This window comes from Antrostomus carolinensis, unplaced genomic scaffold (genome assembly GCF_000700745.2).
Source record: "Antrostomus carolinensis isolate BGI_N321 unplaced genomic scaffold, ASM70074v2 scaffold2159, whole genome shotgun sequence".
NCBI classification, from domain to species: domain Eukaryota; kingdom Metazoa; phylum Chordata; class Aves; order Caprimulgiformes; family Caprimulgidae; genus Antrostomus; species Antrostomus carolinensis.
The window spans coordinates 22748-28618 of NW_010339521.1; positions in this window are offsets into that span (position 1 = coordinate 22748).

The following is a 5871-nucleotide window of genomic DNA, read 5'->3' on the forward strand; positions in this document are numbered from 1 at the left end:
GCAGGGCTTTGGGGAGTTTAAGAGCAGACAGGAGAGTTTTGCCAAATAACATCATCTTGCAGTTTTGTTTCTAATGAAAACTTGCCGGTCTGCTTCTTCAGAGGTTGGTTTCACCGATAAGCCATTTCCCTGTTTCTCAAAGACACTTCCCTAATTAAACACAGGGAGTTTTGGGAAAAAGAATAATGTGGATGCCTCTAGAAAAAGGTTAAAAAAAACCCAAACCCCAAAACCCATGTTCTTAAGACTTTCTGCCAAAAACCAACCAAACCAAAAAGTCCAAACCCAACAACAACAAATCAGAGATCCAGACCAGCTTGCTGCAGAATAGCTCCAAGAAACAATCTACACATGTAGAGAGGAAGCAAACAGGTTATTCTCCAGCAGGGAAACTATCAACTTGCAGATGGTCTCTCTCTGGTTTGGGATATACTGTACCTCAAAACTCTTGCTTTACTTTTCAGTGCAAAGCTGAATAGATTAGGAAGAACTGCAGTTACAAATTAAAGCTCTACTAAAATTTAAAGTGCATATATTGGATATGTTTCAAAGTACAGAAATTGCAGCTGAAGCTTGAGAAAACACATATTATAGGGATTTTTTTTTTTTAACTATTAACTTACAAAGTTATTGCTCCAAAGAATAATGTCCTCGTAACACCCTGAGAACAACTCTCCAAACACACAGCACTCAGCCAGGTAAAGGCCTCAGCTCTGGAAATCTGCCAGTTTGTAAGCGTTACGACAAAAGCAAGAGTGATTCCAGCTCTTTCTGGAAGTGTGGTTATCTCAGTATTTGTGGAGCCAAAAGGTCCAGGCCAGTCAGTGTAGGCTGTGAGCCATGCAGCTGCACTAATTTATACCGGATGAAACCCAGCAGCACTGAGCAGTAGCAGGTATGGTGTATTTCTACCCAAAATGTTCCCAGTGATTCTGTCAGGTGAGCTGGTTGGGGGCCTTTTACAGGATCTTCCTCCTGGACCATCTTTTGGAACTGAGGTGACAGATGGTATCTTCTACAAACAGAAAAGTGTTGGAAAGCCTCAAAAGTACAGTTGGAGGAAGAACTAAAAACAAACAAACATGAAAAAACCTTCTCCCTCATTAACTCTGAGTGCAATCCCAATATTTTGACAATATTTGTCATCCCAAATGGGAAGGAAAACATGAAATAGCAACATTCTATGGAGAGTTACTTTTCAAATCCCATCAAACTACAGGGAAATGCCATCTTTCAGATGAAGTTCACACTGAAGTATGTCCACACCCCTGCCAAGGCAGCTATCGAAAAATACTATTGCAGTGCTTTAACTACCTGCCATTAGCTGAACCAGAACTGGGAAACACAGCGGTCCGGGTGAACGGGTAATGTGGGAGAAAAAGTTAATTGAATTTTTTTGATCACTGCTTGAGTTGGATCCATTTCAAATTGCCCAAGTTAGATCTATCTCAATACATATGTACATATATCACGTTCAGGAATAAGCGAACCGCTCAGGAGTTCAGCACAGTCACCACTTGCAGCTGCCCAGCAGCGAGGATGCTGCATTTGCCTGTAATTTTTTCCTGGAAGTAAAATCATCTAGCCCCAGCCCAGACCACTTACAATCTTAGAACTGAGTTTTGCATTTAAGAGAAAGCAGCACTAAGAAACAAGTGCCACAAAACCTTCACAAGCTCAGCAGACTCCCCAAGCAGCCCATGCTGGACATCTCCAAGGACAAGGTACGGATTCTGCTGCAAGCCCCACATCCCTGCTTCCCCCACTCAGCCTGCCAAAGGCACTTGAACCCATCCAAAATCATTCTTGTTCAAAGGTCTTAAACCTTCAGTTTTACCTGTGTGGGGCTGGCACAGCACCGTGACACCACATCCTTCAGATTGGTTTCCACCTCCTCACCAGCACAGAGCGCTCTGTGCCCATTGCTACAGGAGTCCCTGTTTCAAATAGATATTTTTGATTTTTTACAGGTGATTGTAAGCTGTCTTTTCCTTCCAGGGATGTGGGTTTATTTTCCTTTGTGATGTTAGCAAAAGCCTTCTCATACTCATGCATTACTGCACAACCTGCTAGTTCTTTTTTTATTCCTTAACCACAATTGTAGTAATAACCTAAATAACACCAAATGTTTTCAAACACAGAAGCTGAACCCATGAAGTAAGGCTTTTGCTGAGGTTGTATTGGTGGATGAAATCAAAGCAACGGATGCATTTAGTGCTAATGAATACACCACATCAATTATTTATTCCCAAACACATATTTTTAAAGGGTGTTTTGTTATTTTCAGATTACAAAGCACAGCGGGAATTTTGCCATTCATCTTTTCCTTTCCTTGATATTGTCTCTAGGTGGATTATCCAATTTCAACATCTATTTCCTACATTAGGATTAATTTTGCAACTACGTGACTGATGATTTTCGTATATGCAAGAATCTGTTCCACCTTCTTTTAGTATACAGATGTGGCTTTGGTACATGTCTTTGAGGTGTTAAAGTGTGTGGCTTGTGATACAGATTTATGTTTTAAACACAAATTTTTAGTTTCTGTTCCATTAACCCTGTAACAAACACCATCTGCAACTCTGCTCCAGCAAGCGGCTTGTAACTGCACCAATGCTGTTTGGAAACATGCAGGGCCGTGTAGCTATAAATAAAAATATTCTCGTGCTGTACCTTACTAGTCTTACTTCTTATGCACAAGCAGAACAGCTTGGTCTCTCCCTGCTTTCACAGGTAAGCTGCTTTGACAGAGGACGTGAGGCTGAATTTTGCAGCAGCAATAGTAGTGGGAATAGCAAGTTGAGAAATGGGATTGCCACGACTCAGCATACTCCAGAAAAAATATCTCTACAATATTATAGCTTCAAAAGGCTTCTAATCCTTCCTAAGCATTTGGGAGGCTTCAGCTTTTTTCCCTGGCAAAGAGTTTGGCAAAGCTTAGGCAAAATTAAATTCCCATTGTTGGATGCAGTAACAACAAAAATCCACTTTTAGAAAAGGATTCAGCTTTCTCTGTCTACTCTTAGCATTGATTTAGCCTACCACAGAAAATTATATTCAGCCTTGCAATAGAGGGGTAGTGCCATGGATGTGGAACAAGCGGCACTGGACACAAGTTAGCGCAGGCAGGTGTGACCCACGTTAGCAGCAGGTCCAAGAGGTTTTTTTGTTCTGAAAGCTACATAAAGGTGTTTTTTTTTTGGTGTGTGTGCACACAGCCCTTCAGCAGAAAATGCATTAAGCACGTAGTCCAGTGACCATGGAGATTGTTTTTTAAGCATGCTTGCATTGCCCTTCGTGGTTTTCCAGCACACAGGAAGGGCTGTGCTGGGTTTACCTGGCTGACTGCAGGCCGGGCCCAGCATCTCTGCTGCTGGGTATGAGAGTTTTGTGTTGGAGCAGCACAAGAAACCCTGCAGAGTCCAGCTCTTCACGTCACAGTGTCCAGGCACATAAGTCACTACCACATAGCCTTCACACAGTTCCCAATATATGACAGCAGAGAGATGGTGGCTGCACTTAATTTGTGCTGCCCAATAGTTGCATTTGGGATACTTTAACCAATTTGCTGGATAATACAATCTAGGTGATATCCACTTTATTAAAAAAAGCAAACAAACCAACATAAAAAGAAACAAACCCCCCTAGATTACAATTTACACTTCTAAAGTGAGAGATAAGATTTTTTTCCCCTTGAAAAGGAGGTAGAGCTCCTATTTGTTTCAGAGAGTGTACAGACCTATACTTTCTGGTAGTTGTGAGCAGCTCAATCTCATTTCAGAAAGTAAATCTGCTCTCTGCAACGGTTGTCATTAAAACCCTTTATAACAATTTACCTGTTTTTTTGTGTTTTTTTTCCAAAACTAAGCATTGTAGCAGTATAGCCAGCAGTATTGCAGGGTGTTCAACAAGCAGTCAGGTATTCAGCCATCTCTTATCTGCTCTTCAGCACCTCCAACATCTGAACAATCACTAAATGACTGAAAATTTGCTAGCACTAGTACTATTTTACATCCTTTTTTTGTGATAAGGAGGAGTTATGTAGCTTTGATGAAATTAGGCATTTCACTGAATGTGGAACCAATCCCTAGTAAACCCTCCCTTAGGACATCCCAAGCTGCCTCATGATGACATGAGAGATTAACACAAGTTAAACAATCTGCTTTTAAAAAGTTAATTTAAATCAACTTTCCTGAATATCCTCACATAGCCCTCTCAGTTCCCTAAGAACAATTAACTCTATGCTAAACAAATCCAGGACAGTCCCTCAAAGAGCAAACTCTGAATTGTCAACAGAGTCAGTCCCTACCCTGCTAATGCCTGGATCCAGCCCTGAGCATCTGCCCTTTAATCTGCAAAATGCACCACAGCTCTGGACGTGTCAAGGGCTGTCAAAGGGCACACATCCGTCAGGGATCTCTGCTCTCACCAGCTCTTTCCCATGCCTCCTGGGAGGAGAACACCATTGTATTTATTTGCTTTTGTTATTCCACAGAAGCTGCAGGACAGCACCAACAAGGTGCCTGGAAGCTCGTGAGCGGAGAGGGCTGGGCTGAGTGGGGGAAGTGCTCACCCCCACAGCTCTGCACCCGCTCCGGTACCACGCACCCCCACCCCACAGCCCCACCAGAGACACACCAGCACCAGCACACGGGTGGAAAGAGAGCCCCAGCTGCAGGGCTGGCCTCCCAGCCACCAGGGATGCTCCAGACCTCAAAAGCTGTAATGAGCTACCACCACAAATTTGTTGATGGCTTCCGTACAAGACAGCTTGACCCAGTTGCATGTCTACAGTACCCTCAGCCACAGCTATAATCAAACACAAAAACGAAGCCAAAGAGCTGAACAAGCTCAAAGGATGCCTGTTGCTACATCCTAAAGGCAGCACACTTGCCATTTCACATTTGATGCTGCTAAAAGACGAGACTTCTCATTGCTTTCAGTTCTGCAGCAGCCAGCGTTACACACGACAACCATGTTTTCATCAAATAAATCAAAGCCTACTGCTCATGCCTAACGAACCCTTGCAAAATACCTCCCAGGTATGAGATTTAAAAGCCTGGAGTGCTTTTGAAGGAAAAGACATTGAAAAAAACTCCACTGATGAGGGTTCATTCAAGTGTCACACTTGCGATCTAAATGTAGCAAAAATGCACTAAGTGCCAGCCACAAACAGTTCTAGCAGCAGTCGCTGTGATCCAAGGAAAAAACATCCTTTCAAAGGAGACACGGGAGGAATGAATACAGAGAATCCTATTTTACTTGCTCTGAATTATCAGCTGATGCAGTTACACAGCCCAAACTGGATGAACAATGGAGCAAGAATGTCAGTATGTATTAAAAGAAAGATGTAAAATAAAAGATAGAAGAGGATTAAAGTCAAACTGCACACAATCCCGTTGCATCATAAGAACTGGAAATAGCTTTAACAAGCATTATACGACGAATTACCATTTCACTTTGGGGAGCTGCTCAGGTTTGGTCATTCATCACATCAAATGAGAGCAACTCCTACACAGAGGAAAAACATTGTATCTTGCTCATCAATGTAACCCAAATACAGTCAGTAACTTGAGGTATCCCTGCATAAGGTCTTCCACAAGGACCTTACAGAGAGCACTGCCTGTTTCTTTATGTCTGTTTCTGCCTGTCCATGTTTATCCTCACCATGCAGATGTGTTCGCTTCCAGTATGAAAACTCTTCATGTGCACTACCAAGCAGAAGAGGGATTTAACTCTCACCCTTAAGCTCCAAAACCTCAGATCCAGCCATGCTGCAAGTTTTTCAACACGACAGAAATCAAGGAGGAAATAATTGTGTATCGAGTAAGTCAGGTATGAGAACTGACTTCTCCAAAATAAGTTGTTCTT